Consider the following 17,731-nt stretch of genomic DNA (forward strand, 5'->3'; position numbering starts at 1 on the left):
AAAGCATACAAATGAAGGGATACAGGAATGGGATGGACGAGCTCAGAGAAACAACCCTGAGGTCTGGTTTTGATTCTCCAAAGGCGGCCACATAGCTCCTTGCTCCTAGAACTACAGTGTCTGAAGAGACCCCATGAAAACTCTCGCTGAGAGCAGGTCCTAGAAAGCCCACATGATAGACCACTCAAAATTCAGGGGCAAAACGCTTCTCAGCCCCACAGTCGCTGTCCCCAGATCCGCTGTTATCCTTCAGCATTTCTACCCCTTTTGCTTAAACCTATACACTCTTCCATAATATGTAACAGAAGAGAAATTCAGGAGGATGTTTTTTAACCTTGGGAGAAGGAAAACCATCAGAGCAAGATGGGGTTCCCAGTGCACAGTGAAGGAAACCATCAACAAAACAACAAGTCAACCTACTGAATGAGAGAAGATATTTGCAAATGATATATCCGATAAGGAATTAATATCCAAAACAGATAAAGAACTTATACAACTCAACATCCCCTTCCAAAAAAAAAAAAAAAAAAAAACAAAAAAAAAAACAACCACCCAGACAATTTGATTAAAAACCGGGCAGAGGAACTGAACAGACCTTTTCCCAGAGAAGACCTGCCAATGGCCAACAGACACACGAAAAGATGCTCAGCATTGCTAATCAGGGAACTACAAATGAAAACCACAATGAGATACCACTTCACACCTGTCAGGATGGCTAGTGTCAAAAAAAACCAAGAAATATGTGTTGGCAAGGATATGGAGAAAGGGGAAGCCTTGCACACTGTTGGTGAGAATGTAATTGGTACGGCGACGGTGAAAAACAGTACAGAATTTCCTCAAAAGATTAAAAGTTGAAATACAGTGCGATCCAGCAACTTCACTTCTAGGTATTTACCCAAAGAAAACGAAAACACTAATTTGAAAAGATACCTGCACCCCTATGTGTATTGCAGCATTATTTACAATAGCCAAGATATAGAAGCAATCCAAGTGCCCATCGACAGATGATTGGATAAAGAAGATGTGGTATATATATATATATATATATATATATATATATACACACAACGGAGTATTACTCGGCAATCAAAAAGAATGAGATCTTGCCATTTGCGACCACATGGATGGAACTAGAGGGTGTTATGCTAAGTGAAATAAGGCAGAGGAAGACAAATAGCAAATGATTTCACTTATATGTAGACTCTAAAAAACAAAACAAATGAACAACCCAAACAAAATAGAAACGGATGAATAAATACAGAGAACAAATTGGTAGTTGCCAGAGGTGAGAGAGGTAGGGGGAAATGGGCCAAACAGGTGAAAGAGATTGAGAGCTGCAGACTTCCAGTTATAAAATAAGTAAGTCATGGGGTGGACAGTCCAGCATAGAGAATATAGTCAACAGTATTGTAATAACTTTGTAAGGTGACAGATGGTGACTACACCCATGGTGAGCTTTTCATAATGCATAAACGGATATAATATTGTATGTCAACTGTAAGTTTTAAAAATATATTTATAACCTGACAATACCTCAAAAACGAAGAAACAAACAAAAGATGGGATATCCAGTAGCCATAACAGAAAATACAGATGTAGTCAATTACATTTTACAATATTGAGGCAAAAATCAAGTCAAAAGAAAAATAACAGACTAGAGAAAAATAGTTGTAACTTGACAAAGTATATATCCTTAATAGACAATGTGGAAAACAGAAGACAAGCAACTTAAAAATGGGCAAGAAGAAGGCTCATGGCAGCTTTATTCATAATCTCCCCAGACTGGAAACAGCAAAGATATCCTTCAATAGGATGCTGAGTGGATAAATAAACTGTGGTACATCCACAGTATAGGGTGGTAATATTTTTTAAAGTATCAAGTCACAAAAAAGACACAGGTAAAACTTAAGTACATATTTCTCAATGAATGCCTATCTACTGTATGATTCCAGTGATAGGAGATCTGGGAAAGCCAAACTAGAAGAGACAGTAGAAACGGTGATCACTGGGGGTTTGGCAGGAGGGGGTGGAGGCTTGGATAAATGAAGCAAGGGACTTCAACAAACCAAGGCCTGAGCATAAGATAAGCTCATTGCTAGTTGAGTGTTGCTGTTTCTACGTCCCCTCCGCTGACAAAGCAAGGAAATATATGTGTGCCATAGAAACTAATGTTTATATACATATTGATAAGCATTTCCATATGAACATGAGTTCATTCCTATGTCTGCAACTCTAGTCCATGGCCACTCCAACAGTGAGAAGCCTGGCTCTTCTGTACGACACTGAGACTATAGGCACAGGACACTACACAATTTGTTAAAACCCACAGAATTTTAAAGCACAAAGAGTGAACCAGTATATACAAATTTTAAAAAACCATTTAGGAGGTCAAGGGATACCAGGATAGAGCATAGACCGTGGCAAAATAATCTGCATTATAAATGTATTAAAACATCTTACTGAAGTAGGTGGGAGAAGAAGGTGGTGACCTGAGTAGCTTTGGAAATGAGTGGAATTATAAGGCTGAAGGCAAAAAGAACTGTACATAAAACTTTACTCTTGTTGATGAAGTTTCCCATCAGGGGATGGAGGTTAACAATTCTGATACAGTGAGACCTGTCTGCTGGAAATGAACAGTTAAGTAAATATTGGGGGATGGCGGGAGCCAGGCTTCTCACTGTTGGAGTGGCCATGGACTAGAGTTGCAGACATAGGAATGAACCCATGTTCATATGGAAATACTTATAGATATGTGTATAAACATTAGTTTCTATGGCGCACATATATTTCCTTTGCTTTGCCAGCGGAGAGGATGTAGAAGCAGCAACACTCAACTAGTAATGGGCATATCTTATGCCCAGGCCTTGGTTTGTAAAACCATTCTCCAATAAAGAAACCAAGACTGCTTGGAGAAATAGCTGATTCTAGGATAAGGGAAGGAATATACAAGAGGAACCTGGAGGATCCTGTAGTGGCACAAAGCAAGGAAGTACTCATAAAAACAAAGCAACCAAAATCACATTGGTGGGGGTATGTCGAAGGGACATGGGAGCCAACCGAAAGAGGTCCCAGTGGTCAAAGCTGGAACAACCAGAATATCTAAAGTAGTATTGCATTAAGCCCAAAGTGTAAAGTAAATATCCGTGCATCTACAAGGATAGAAATGAATGCTTAAATAATTAAATAAGGGAGAGGAAACAAATCTCTCCCGCAGAAGAATTCCAAATTATTCACAAAGACTCTGTCCTCAAAGAGGCAGAGCATAACTCCCTACTCCTTAGGTGTGAGGTGTCTACATGACCTCCTTCCAAAGAGTATACAGCACGGAAAAGGCAGGCGGGAAGAGTAACTGGAGCGGAGGAATCTGACAAATACAACCTCAGCCAGGTGATCAAAGTCAACACCAACAGTGATGAGTCACGTTGATGGTATATGCTCTAACACCCGTCTCGTCACGAGAAAAGGCTCAGGCAAATCTCAGTACAGGGACATTCTGAAAAAACAATGCCTGACCAGTACTCCCCAAAATTGTCAAGGTCATCAAAAACAAGGCAAGTCTGGGGCGCCTGGGTGGCGCAGTCGGTTAAGCGTCCGACTTCAGCCAGGTCACGATCTCGCGCTCCGTGAGTTTGAGCCCCGCGTCGGGCTCTGGGCTGATGGCTCAGAGCCTGGAGCCTGTTTCCGCTTCTGTGTCTCCCTCTCTCTCTGCCCCTCCCCCGTTCATGCTCTGTCTCTCTGTCCCAAAAATAAATAAATGTTGAAAAAAAAAACAAGGCAAGTCTGAGAAGCTGTCAAAGCCGAGGGGAGCCTGAGGAGATACAGCAACCAGCCGTAAAGTGGTATTCTGGAACAGAAAAAGTACATTAGGTAAAAACTAAGGAAATCTGGATAAAGTATTCACTTTAATAAAGATGTATCGATATTCGTTCATTCATTGTAACAAATGTACCATAGTAACCTAAGATGTTATTAGTAGGGGAAATGCGCTTGGACTCTACCCGAGCTTCACAATTTTTTTCTGTAAATCTAAAACTCTTCTTAAATACAAAATGCGTTCAAAAATAATAAAATAAAAAAAAATTTTTTTAAACGATAAGCAAGAATATAAGCAGGCAATTTGTGGAAGAGAAAATGCAAGTAGTCAATAAACACGGAAAAAACCCCACGACGCCTGTGGTCTTCGTGGAAATATGAATCAAAATAACAATGGCACACTCTTCGTTCGCACATCCAATTAGCATACGCTATAGAGAACAATACTATTTAACTGTGGCTGAGAGGCAGTTTTGCAGGAAAGTGGACACACTCATTTCTTGATGGTAAGAGTGTAAATGACTAAAACTTTGGGAAAATAACCTGACATTGTCCCCTAAGAATCTGCTTATCTATGGAGGCCCCATTCTACTTTGGGGAATCTTCCGGAAATAAGAGCAGTGGTGCAAACAAACAAAAGGGCACATTTTGAAGCTGGGTTTGAAGGTGGGGCTATCAGAACACCATCTGAATATCTCTCAACGAGAGAATAGCTGAATCAATTGGTCTACCCATCCTGTGGAATATTTATGTGGCTAGTTAAAAGAAATGATGGGTGAGGTCCCTCTGGGTTGGCCTGGAGGGATTCCGTGACACATGAAGAGGAAAACGTTGCAGGTTAATGTTTATGGTCCTGGTTCTGTACCACGCAGCACAACATGCAGATCTGCATGTGTGAGGTTAGGCGTGGACGCAAGGCTGTTTCCCCACAGGAATTATCAGGAAAGGGAGGGCCAAGCCATCATCTGTTTCCTTACGCAGCTCTGTATCGTTTGTAACACAGAACAAGCGTGTGTTACATTTTAAGAAATTTAATGATGTTTAAATGGAAAGTTTATGGTCACGTAGTAGGCAGAGTGGTTTCCCCACCCACCCAAGACACCCGATATTAATCCCTGGAACCTGTGGATATGTCACTTTACATGACAAAGAGTTTTAAGTCATATTTGCAAGTGTGAGTAAAGATTTTGAAATGGGGAGAGTATCCTGGGTTATCCAGGTGAGCACAAAATGTAATCACAAGGGTCCCTCGAAAAAGGAGGCAGGAGGGTCCCATCCAGAGTGGGACAGAGCAAGGGTTGTAGTGATGCAAGCCAAGGGGCCACGAGCCAAGGAATGCAGGTGGCCTCTGAGAAGTGGAAGAGGCAAGGAAATGAATTCTCCCCCAAAGTCTGCAGAGAGAACACAGTCCTGCGGACGTCTTAACTTTAGGATTTCTGACCTCCAGAATTGTAAGCAGATAAATTTGTGCTGTTTTAAACCACCGAGATTGTGGTACTTTGTTAGAGCAACAATAGGAAATAAACACAGGGTCACATTTAAGATATGACCCGTCATTTTTACTTTAGTATTCTGAGTTCCCAAAGGAAGATTTTTATGGGGTAAAAACGAAGTAGCCAAAGTATCTCAGATTTCAGCTAGGGAGGGGTCAGTCCCATAGAAGAGATGTGTGAAGAAGGCCTTCAAAGATCACAAAGTTTGTTGAGGAATGGCAGTGGTCCTCACCCCTGGCTGTGCATGAGATCAGAATTAGTCACAGATGCTTAGAACACTCCTCCCAAGGGGAGTTCTCACCCAGGCTCACGAGGGGACGTGCGTGAGGACACTCGCTGCAGAACTGCCAGGGCCAGAGGCCAGCTGAAGGCAACACAGGCGTCCATCCCTAGGCGACGGACAGTCAAGTGCGAGGGATACCGTGAAGAAATGAGAAGCCATGAATAGACATTCATACGTCCATCAGCACAGAACCTCAAAACATAGTACTGAGAGCAAAAGGTAAGAAAGCATACAATTTATGAATGTACGTTAAAAACACAAAGACTCAGAACATGATCCATTTGCAAACACAGATGCGTACTTAAGAACGTATATAAAGTCCATGGGGTACCTCGGGTGAGAGTAGGGATCAGGGACCCAGAGGTCAAAGAAAATAAAAAGCAGGACTCTTTGAATAACTCAGTGCTGGTAAAGTGGTATATATGGTAAAGTCTGACCAATTCAATTCTGCACCCGGACCCCCAAATGGAAGAAGAATAGATTCAGGTTAATGAGATCCAGCTCAGGCCTGGGCCCTGGCCATTTTTAAAAGCTCCAGAGATGATTCTGATGTGCCTCCAGGTCTAAGAACCCGAGGTTCATGCTGAACACAGGCAGTTCAGTGAACAACCGTCTAGACAGGAGGAGGCTCTGGAGAGAAGGGAGGGTAGTAGGAGAGACACGGACCCCTAAAATGGCAGCTATTGTGTTTGGATGGGTGGCATTATAAGAAACCCCCTTCCTGTCTCTTCGACACTACTCTGAGTGATGTTGCATTGCTTTTATGTATTTTCAATGCCATCGACTTTTGTTTTTAAGTAGTTCAGAGTTTCTAGGGAGAGTTAAAGGTCATGAGGGAACTCAACAGCCACTTGAGATTTTAAAGCTCAGAATGAATAGTAGCAGTTGCCAAATTCAGCAAAAATCAATGTTCAAGTGCAGTTGAAACGACTTAACTCTTGAAGGTCGGAAGAAGTCTTAACAGTTATACTTAAAACATTTGTCCTTACATGTTGCATTTCACAGTTTAAATGAGGAAGTACATTTAACTAATATTTGCTATCTAAATACATGACATACTTATAAAAAGGAATGGGGAGAACAGGTTCGTCTGAGTCCTCCCAGGAGCAGATGTGAGATGATAAAAGATAGGAGAAATTTATTAGGGGAGGCATCAGAGAGAGCAAACTTGGAGGGAGCCAGAAGAGAGTGGGGGAGCCTGGCTTTGAACCATAATGTGGGTCTGGCACTGAGCAACGGAAAGGGGGAAGGCACTCTGGGGGAGAATTGACTTACATTACCTTGCAATCTAAAGAAGGACTGATATGGCTGTCAGGGAGTTCCCAAGCAGTCACAAGGCAGAGGAGGCCACGCCCTCTAGCAATGGGCACGCCCCCTAGCAATGGGAAGCATGGTGGGGAGGCGTGGCCTTGGCGTGAAACGCGAAAGATTTTGCAGCGGCGGCTGAGGCCTTTGGTCAGTTGCACTACCCGCAGTTGCGTATGAGTGATGCATTCTCGTAGCCACCACTGGCAAACTCAGTTTTGTCCACAAATGTTTGTGAACTGGCCTAATGTCTATGCTTGGACTACGGTCATGACATCATTCAGGGAGCGGTGGCACTTCTATTTAAATTTTTTCTAGGACTTGCCTGAAACTTTCACTCAGCTTGTTTTTTTGTGATGACAAGATCAAGGACCGTGGAAAGCAGAGGACAAAGACGTGTAATAATGACAGGAAACTTGAAGATGCGGCAAGATTCCTGAGGTTGGTGCCTTCCTAGGTAGTTAACGGACCTGGTCCTATTCTTAGAACTGTGCCCAGAGAACACAGCAGGGCTACTGAGGACTTTGGGTACTCCCTTTACGAATATCAGCGCTGAATCAAAGACCATAGGCCTTGCCTTGTTTGGGGACACCACGCTGGCCTCCCGCACGCTCTGCGACATTGGGGAGAGGGTTGGAGCACCAATAACGCCTGCAACTGACCTTCCACCACTTTGGCAGGGTGGAGGCTTAGAAACTAAATTTAATTTAACAAAGTAAAAACGTGTGATGTTTCTGGCATACCCGTATTGACGGAGCACAAGTCACTGCAATGTCATGTAATTTTTCATGTGGGTGCTGGAAGTCGTTTTCAGTCATTTTGGGGGGCACTCTTCTCTTACGGTTGTCCTCGGGTCCTGGGGCATACAGGGTCAAGAAGTCCTTTGGCCCGCAGCTCTGCTCTTCCTCGGCCCATTTCTGGCTATGGAGATATCTGAGTGGGTCACCCTTGTCCGGTGTCCTGCGGACAAGTCTGAGCCAGGTTTTCTTTGGTTGAAAGATGGCTTTCAGAAACCCAGGTGCCTTTCATCTTGTGGCTCCTTTCTCCTACAGCCTTAAAGATCTCCATACCCACCCAACAGCTTGTGCATATGAGAGGGAAAACGGGGAAATGCGTAACTTCCTTAGCCAGAAAATGCCACAAACTTATAGTCAATTGGCAACTAGTCACATGGCCCCATCTGGATGTGGGGGAGTCTGGGACGTGTAGTTCCTAGCTTGTCTACTCTATAATATGGAAGGGGAAGGTGAGGGAGCATGAGTCTTTGCTGTACCAATAGCCAAGTTTGTCTGCCTTCCATAGCCTCAGTTCCAGCTAATGACCATACTTCATACTTCTCTGAAAAATAGAACCATTCAGACATTTCCTTATCTTCCTACTACCAAATCCACCAGGAAATGTATGTACCCACGCTTCTCTCTTGACACTGGTGTAACGGGCTGTCACATGGTCCTTTCTTTGTTGTCTACATCTTGACTGAAGACAAAGACAGAAAACAGTGCCACAGGTGCTAAGTACCCCTCAATCCCGAAGTGGAGTGCCAGTTGATAATGGAAAGCAGCCCCTAAGATAGCTCCCCATGGTCCTCGTCTCCTAGTATTCGTGCATTTGCCTCGTTGCCTCCTCTCGAGGGTGACCTAGGCCTGGCGATTCACTCCTAATAAACAGAATACTGTAAAAGTGGCACATGTCCTTATGTGATTAGTTATTAAAAGACTATGGCTTCTGTTGGGCTCCCTTGCTCATTCTGAGTTAATCCAGCTGCCGTGTTCTGAACTGCCCTATGAGGAGGCCCACCTGGCAAAGAACTCACATCTCTGGCCAAGTCAGTGAGGACCGGAGGCCTGCCAGCAGCCATGAAAATGAGCTTGAAAGTGGATGCTCCCAGTCAAGCCTTGAAATGACCGCAACCTGAAACGGACATCTTGATTGCAGCCTTGGGAGAGAGCCTAAGCCTAAGGCCCCCAGCTGAGCTGTGCTTTGCTGACTCACAGTGTATCAGTTTGCTGAGGCTGCCATGACAAAGTCCCACAGACCGGGTGGCTCAAACAACAGACATTTGTTTTCTCACAGCTCTGGAGGCTGGAAGTCAAAGTCAAAGCGTTGGCAGGTTCGGTTTCTCCTGAGGCCTCCCTCCTTGGCTTGCAGATGGCCACCTTCTCTCTGTGTCCTCACGGGGCCTTTCCTCTGTAGGCAACAATCCCTGGTACCTATCCCACTTCTTACAAGGACACTAGTCATATTGGATCGTGGCCCACCTTATGACCTCATTTAATCTTAACTACCTCTTTAAAGGCACGACCTCCAGATCTAATCACGTTCTAAAGCACTAGGGGTTAGAGTTTCAACCTATGAATTCTGGAGCCACGCAGCTCAATCCTTAACACACAGAAACTGTGAGATGATAAGTATTTGTTGTTTTCGATGCTAAAATTTGGGGCAATTTGGAACACAGCAATAGATAACAAATACAAATGCCTAGGTGAGACTTTCTAAGAGACTGTGAAACTGTCTCTCTGTCCATGACCCCCCCCTCCAAGCATCTCCAAGAAGACTGGGGGGTTTCACTGGGCATGGAAGCAGGCACTAGTGAGGCTTTCCATAAAGAGAGATGTATGTCAGTGTGCCGAGCTGTTACCATCCTCCCCAACCCCCATCGCTGGAAGCAAAGGAACATATCCACCTCGCCTCAACTGGTGTGGGAAGTGACAGATGTCAGGACATGCTACCCCAAAATACAGCACCTTGGCATTGTTAAAAAGAAAACCACAGGTCCAAAATGGAGTCGCTTGTGCTAGGCCCATGCCACCAAAGCACAGCTTAATTCCTAACCTAGTTACAGTTTCAACCTTTCCCTGGAATGTAATCTTAACCAGTCAGTCTGGAATTTCCTGGTCAGCACCAGTGAGGTCATCTACCTAATAAGACCCTTTGGTCTGCTGAAGGGAGGTGACCTGGCCCAAAAGAATCCTTTTGTTGTTGTTTACACCAAGGTCTTTGCCCCACCTCACCTCTGCCTTAAAAAAAACCTTCCATCTGGTACAGCTCTTCAGAGCTCCTTTCTGTTTGCTAGATGGGGATGCTCCCCAATTCATAAACTGTAGAATACAGCCAATTAGATCTTTCGATTTACCCCGTTGAATTTGTGTGTGTGTGTGTGTGTGTGTGTGTGTGAAAATTAATAAAAGGAAACCTCATTTACAATGGAGTAGGGCAGCCAGCAGGGGGAGCTCTCACACCCCATCACTCCTCACTGTTCATCACACACCCTACAGAAGGCCATGACCATCTGGACACCACTTTACTCTCCCGCAAGAGGAAGGAAGGCTTTCCTCCTCCCCAGCAATAGCCCAGCCAATGAGACACTGTCACAACAAAAAGCCACCGTACATCAAACTCCCATTTTACTCCAGTGGACTTTGTTTACACCAGCCTTGCCAATTTCTCCTTTCCTCCATCACAGAGCCTTCATCTCCTTTGTTCCCTGCACTTGCCCGTGGTTTTGCCTTAGCTTGCTTGTCCTGGATTGCAGCTCTCTGCTATTCCCGACTAAACTCATTTTTGCTGGTAACATAACTGGCATTTTTATTCTTTTTTTAAATTTTCTTTTTTTTACGTTTATTTATTTTTGAGACAGAGAGAGACAGAGCATGAACGGGGGAGGGGCAGAGAGAGAGGGAGACACAGAATCGGAAGCAGGCTCTAGGCTCCGAGCCATCAGCCCAAGCCCGACGCGGGGCTCGAACTCACGGACCGCGAGATCGTGACCTGAGCTGAAGTCGGACGCTCAACCGACTGAGCCACCCAGGCGCCCCGGCATTTTTATTCTTAAGGTTAACTTTTTACAACAGCATATTGAATATGGGGCGCCTGGGTGGCTCAGGGGGTTCAGGTTAGAACTTCGGCTCAGGTCATGATCTCAAGGTTCGTGAGTTCGAGCCCCACGTCGGGCTCTGTGCTGACAGCTTGGAGCCTGGAGCCTGCTTCCGATTCAGTGTCTTCTTCTTCTCTCTGCCCCTCCCCCGCTTGTGCTCCATCTCTCTGTCTCTCTTAAATAAATAAATAAATAAATAAATAAATAAATAAATAAATGTTTAAAAAAAATTTTTAAACAGCATATTGAATATTTTTAACTGGAGGAGTCTGAGAAAACAACAGAAGCGCGATGTTCACTTTGACCTTTCCCTGCCCTTCTCGGAATGGGTCATAAAACCCTCCTGTGAGAGGTGGCCTCCCTATACCTGGAGGAAAGGAACATCCTTATATCGGAAGACAACAGGACACTGTAGGAGCAGAAAAGTTTTCCTTTCTTCCCTTCTAAATTCTTTGGCCGGTCTAACAATGAAATTGACATAAGACAGAGTACCATGAAGAAAACAAACAAAAGTTTAATAACTGATATACCTCCGGTATACACGGGACAGATCCAGGAAAAGGAGGTATAACTCTCCAAAATGGCTGAAGCCATCACTTTTAAGTACCATCTCAAGCTAAGGACAAAGCAGGTGTTGGGGTGGGGAGTCAGTTATGGGAGATTACCAGGAATCACAAGAAACAAGGAAGCACAATAAATAAGGATTAGGTTATTATGCAGATTTAAATTACTGCCTTCTTCATCATAAGAGTTTCTAAAGATTTGTTCATCCTCCTCTTCAAGTTACAGATGGGGAGACACCCTTGCTAATGGAGCTTTCCTTTGTAAATGTAAATGTCTTTTGCAGAAGGGGAACTTCTTCATTTTCAAAGCTTCTTCTGTGTCTGCAGCTTCTTAAAAAGAACCAGCTTGGGGCGCCTGGGTGGCGCAGTCGGTTAAGCGTCCGACTTCAGCCAGGTCACGATCTCGCGGTCCGTGAGTTCGAGCCCCGCGTCGGGCTCTGGGCTGATGGCTTGGAGCCTGGAGCCTGTTTCCGATTCTGCCCCTCCCCCGTTCATGCTCTGTCTCTCTCTGTCCCAAAAATAAATAAAAAACGTTGAAAAAAAAATTAAAAAAAAAAAAAAAAGAACCAGCTTAAAATAATCAATATGCTAAAGAAGCATTCCTTGGGGTGGCAAAATCTGCTCCCCTTCAATGCCAAGAAGAACCCCAATAAGCAGGTCTTCTCCCAGCTCACTCTGCTTACTCCATACTCCTCAGTCTATCAAATTCCTACACAATTTCATCTATACCACTCCTTGTCAGACACAGCACAAAAATACACAGATCTTCATTTCCTTATGAAGGCTCCCATGTCATGTAAAACTTACAGCAAATAAATCTGTATGCTTTTCTCCTGTTAATATCTTTGTCAGTTTAATTACTAGACCTAGCTGGTACCCTAAGAGAGTCAAGGAAAACTTTTTCCTTCTCTACTGAAGCTTTGAGAGAACTGAAGAGTGTGACATGTGTCCCCTGGATTTAGGGGGAAGAGTGGCTGGTACCTGACCCCACCTTGGGAACACCCTTCTGCCTGAGGGTGCCTCTATCCGGCTTCAGATCTGAGAGGGAAAGAGGCGAGCCGGTGAAGAGAAGCAGAAAAGGACACCCCCAACCTTCCACTTTGATATAAGGATTATTTTGAGCTAAAGGCCACCGAGAAGAAGCAGATACAAGAAAAGGTCTCTGCCTTCCCCCTATTTGCCTAAAAGCAGGACGTTTGTAAAGGTAGACCCCCCACCCTCTCTACCAGGAAGGACAGAAGTTTATCACTGGAGTCAATTCTAGACTCTTACAAGCGCCAAAACCTTGCTAAAAGTAGCCCTTATCCATTCATTTCCCCATATATTTGCTTTCCCACAACCTGCCAGCCTGAGGAGCTCAAAGGTTTTTTTTCCCTTTGTCTTGTCACTTCTCTACAACTTTCTTGTTCTTTTGTCACGCTATGTAAGCCCAAGTTCTAACCACCCCTTTGAGTTACTCATGGCTGAATGCTCCCCATGCAAATGTACACGTTAATACACTTCTGTTTGTTTTCTCTTATTGTTCTGTCTTTTGTCAGTCTAATTGGTGGGGCCCTAGCCAAAGAACCTAAGAGGGGCAGAGGAAAAAGGTTTTTCCCCCCCTCTCCTACACATGTTTCCAGGGGCCAGGTGTAGATGGGTGGAAGGGGGCTACACTTGGACGCCTGAAAAGGGACACTGGTGAAGGATCTGTCTGGAGGGGAAGGTGACCCAGCAAAGAGGGATGCTGCTGGAGGTTGGGGGGCTGAGGGAGATGTAAGCCAGAGCTCCTTAAACTGGACTCCTGATCACATCACCTGGACCTCTTGTTAACATGTAGATTCTGATTCAACAGGTGAGGTGAGCCTAAGTTCTCCATGTCTGACGGGTGATGCCTGTGCTGCTTACCAGCAGAAGGCTGGAGAAGGTACCCACTGTGGGTATGACACCCCTAGAGATGGGGAAAGAATAAAGGGTTTCCCCCCTGCGCTGAGTCTAGCTGGTGCCATAAGCTGGGAGCAAAGTGGATGCAGTAGCCCCTGCCATCAGACCTTCCCAGGGACCTTGGTCCTGTCCCCTCTCTCTGACTGCCAAGGTTGCAGCCCCAAACCTTCCCTCCTTCTCTGATATCATCAGTTCCTTTCTGCCTGTTAGATCCTCCCCAGCCACACACCAACATACACATCTTCTTTAACAAAGCAACATAAACCCTTGGTCCACCCCTGCCCCCTTCAGCCACAGTTCACAGTAAAATTTCTCCTCAGAGCATCCACATTTTCTCCACGTCCTTGCCATACATTCACTTTTTAAAAGCACATTTCAATTGGGAAATACGTATACATAGGAGGGTAAAGAAGGTTTGTTGTTTTTTTTTTATTCCTTGGACAAGTAACTAGTTCCTCTGAGGCTTCTTTTTCTTATGGTAGCAAGGATATGGCCCTGCTATGCTTTGAGAGCACTAAATAAGAATCAGAGGCACAAAGTAGGTCCTCACCTACTTTTTTATCTTCAGCCTCACCTTAGTCTTGGCTGAAGATAAGAAGAAAGCCCCATGGCGGATGCCTGGGTGACTCAGTCAGTTGAGTGTCTGACTCATGATTGCGGCTCAGGTCATTGTCTCACAGTTCGTGAGACAGAGCCCCACATCAGGCTCTGTTGCTGACAGCACAGAGCCTGCTTGGGATTCTCTCTCTCTCCCTCTCTCTCTGCCACTCTCTCACTCTCTCTCTCTCTCAATAATTAAACATTAAAAAAGAAGAAGAAAGAAACCCCCATGGCTCCAGGTACAGCAGGGCTGGCGTTGGCGGAGATGTGCCCAGACACGCCCAGGCATGTCCCTGGATTTCTCTCTGCCTCCCTGCCCCCATGCAGTCATCACCTCGTGGCCTCCATTCTCTGTGGCCTGGGCTGGAGCTGAGGATTGAAAAATGAATCAGCCAGGAAAGGGCAAGAATGAGAGGCCAGCAGACTATGCATTCCACCCCCCCAACCCCTGCAAGCTCCCTAAAGTACAATCTATCCCTCAGGTCCCAGGGGTCTGGTGATTTCTGGATCTCTCTCCTATTAAACAATGAAAACTCAACTGAGTAAATGTTAAAGATAATGATTGGCTTTACTGAATCATTCATGAATCGGGCAGCATCCCACCTAGCAAATAGAAAGAAGCTCCAAAGGGCTACAAAAAGGAAAATGTTTTTAAAGGCAAGACAAGGAAGTCATTTAAAAAAAAAAAAAGAAAGAAAGAATTATTTCGGGCAATATCACCTCCCTTTGGGGGACGAAAAGGCCTGTCTTATTAGGTGAATTCCCTTACCCATGCCAACCAGGAAATTCCAGACTGACCAGTTAAGATGACATTCCTGGGAAGGGTTGAAACTGCAATTAGGTTGGGTATAAAGTCCCAGTGTGGCGACATGGCGTTAGCACAAGGGACTCCATCTTGGGCCTGTTGATTATTTTTATTACTCCCTTATTCCATATATTCCATACCCTGTTCTTACTGCATGTGCCCTGAGGGGCTAGGATGTGCGAGCCGCGGGGCCAGGCGCCAGAGGGTTTCAGAGACTACGACCCAACACATTTCCTGTCCTCCAGGAATTCATCAGAGGGGAGAACAAGGCAATCGGTTCCAAATCGGGACTTCATGGGGGGGGGGGGGGGGGATGGTTATGTGACATTGACTGAGACACTTCCAAGGACACTTCCCGTCTCTTCAGCCACAAAATAGGGAGAGTAACATGTACCTTTCAGGGCTGTTTTGAAAGTGATACGGTGCAATCTAGCTCTTCGGATTTACACAAGAAGAATTTTTCTGTTTTGTTTTCTCTGTTGAGAAAAAAATGGAACAGCCTCGTAAGGAAGGGAACTTACTTCTTTCTAAAGATATGCAAACACATTGGAGATAAAAATTAGAATAATACATGGTAATGCATATTATAACCTGAAAGACAGAAACGCTGTTTGGGGAATTTTTGAGTTTTATTGAGAATTAAACCCCACCTTGCTGGGTGAAAGGTGAAAGGTGAAAGGTGGAAAGGTGATAGCCTTGTCCAGGCTTTGGTGTCGCCACTAGGTGGCATCAGTCTGTGGAAACTAAACTGTGGCCTGACAGCAAAGTGACTCTGCTTTCCCTGTGGAAGGTAGAAAAGAGAGAACACAGCTAATTGTCAAGAACTAAGCTGAGGCAGGTATTGAATTTTCATCTCATTTCTAAATTTAGTTCTTAAGCCGTGTGACAAATAGAATAAAAGAGACAGAATTACAACCGAGTGAGAGAAATGTACATATTGGTCTTTCTCTTGTAAAATACCTCCTGGAGGGAAAAAAAAAAAAAAAAAAAAAAAACGTGTTCTCCTGCAATGCTGTTAGATGGTCAGGGCTTTGCAGATGCGTTCTTAGAGGAATTTGTGAATGCAGATCCCACAGTAATGAGTGGACACGAAACATCTTGCTTTGGGAGGTTTCTTATTTGACTTCCTGAGGGATTTCTTTCGATTCGTATCTACCTGGAAATTCATGGAAAATGTGAAAATGTTCTTTGCCTTCATTTCTTTCTTAAATGTTGTCTGTTTTATTTTCGCTTCTGCGGGGCTGGGGAGCACCCTGGGAGCTGTCCTTCTCACCCACTTTATTCAGGATTAAAAAGAGGGTGTTCACTCCCCTCTAGTGGCTGGCTCTGGCCTCCTTGTCAGGTTGAAACCGCAGAGGAGCTGGGTCAGCAGGGGTGCGGGGCACGCGTCCACTGGGAGGAGAGCCTGAGAAGGTCTCCAGGCTGTGCAGGGGAGGGACAGAGGAAGATTCCTGCCCCAGGGAGGCCAGGCTCTTCTGCCCCACTCCCCGCTCCCAGGCAGGAAAACAGGCCTGGCCACCGGCAGCCGCAGGAGCTCTCCTGACTCAGGGCAGCACCCGGAAGGTCCCTGCCCTGGGGATGGCAGGAGGGCCCAGCCCTGCAAGAGGAGCCGGCGTGGAAGCCACTCAGGCCTTGTGGTTGTGTGCTGTGAGAGGAAGGAAGAGGCCACAGTATGGGACAGTGTAGTTCTAGACAGTGGGAGAGGGAGAACTTTGTAACCCCAGTCGTGTGCATTAAAAGGGCAGTCACAGGACTGGATTCACGATGGACCGTGCAAGCTCGGACGTGAAGGCAGGCATCAGACAGACGCAATCAGACGCATGCATCCATCCAGCCAACAAGCCTCTTCCCCCCACTTTTATGATGATGTCCAAATATGACTTAGTGCCTCCCCCACGAGTCAGGCAGCTGGACCGCTGCCACTCTGCCCTGTTCACCCTATTCATTTTGGTTTCCCCGGCACCAAACACAGCACCTGACATGTAGCGGAATCTCAAAAATTCTTTGCATTGAAGGAATGGAGAGTGCTAGGCCCTTGGTCAATCAGACCCAGATCCTACCCTCAGTGATGTTATGGGCCAATCATAAATACGCAACATACTAGATGCGAAGACCCGTGTGAAAACACTGGCGTCATGCCTGGCACAGAGCAGGCCCACGATAACTATTTGTTCTTTCCTCCCTTCCTTTCTTGTATTCTCCCCAGAACCTACCCTCCAAGATTGCCCAAAGGGAGGAAGTGCTCAAGGCTTTAGAAGTGGCAAAGATGAATTTTGTCTGGGAGAATCAATGAAGGCTTCCCAGAGGAGGGAGCATTTGATCTGGCTCATCCAGGACTCTAAGCAGCATGAACACGGACACAGAGATGCGTGGGAAAGTAGAGACGTGAGTGGAGGAATGCACAAAAGTGCAGCTTTGTTTGTGGAACTATATGAAGGGAAGAAGTAGAAAACAGGGTAGGAAAGTCCCTTGGTTACTAGGTTAGGGGCCCTAAAGCATGGTGTGAAAAACCTGGACTTCACTACCAGAGAGATCAGATAGCCCCGGGCCTGGCCCAGACTCTGTTGTCTGATTACAGACTATGTGATAACTGTGGGCAAGCTACCTAACTCCTCTGAGCCTCACTTTCTGCACCTGTAGAATGAGGATAATACTACTTACTCTTTAAAAACATGAATGAGGGGCGCCTGGGTGGCACAGTCGGTTAAGCGTCCGACATCAGCCAGGTCACGATCTCGCGGTCTGTGAGTTCGAGCCCAGCGTCGGGCTCTGGGCTGATGGCTCAGAGCCTGGAGCCTGTTTCCGATTCTGTGTCTCCCTCTCTCTCTGCCCCTCCCCCGTTCATGCTCTGTCTCTTTCTGTCCCAAAAATAAAAATAAACGTTGGAAAAAAAAATTTTAAAAACATGAAAGAGGGCACGCTGCAAATACACACTGTTTGCATCTTTTTCCACTTTGGGAAAAATCTGCATATTATCACATACAGGGTTAACTCTGTACTCACTTATATGCCATTATCACACTCTAATTAACAACTTTTCTATTTATGGATATTTAGGTTGCTTCCGATCTT

This window comes from Prionailurus viverrinus, chromosome F2, assembly GCF_022837055.1.
Source record: "Prionailurus viverrinus isolate Anna chromosome F2, UM_Priviv_1.0, whole genome shotgun sequence".
Classification (NCBI taxonomy): domain Eukaryota; kingdom Metazoa; phylum Chordata; class Mammalia; order Carnivora; family Felidae; genus Prionailurus; species Prionailurus viverrinus.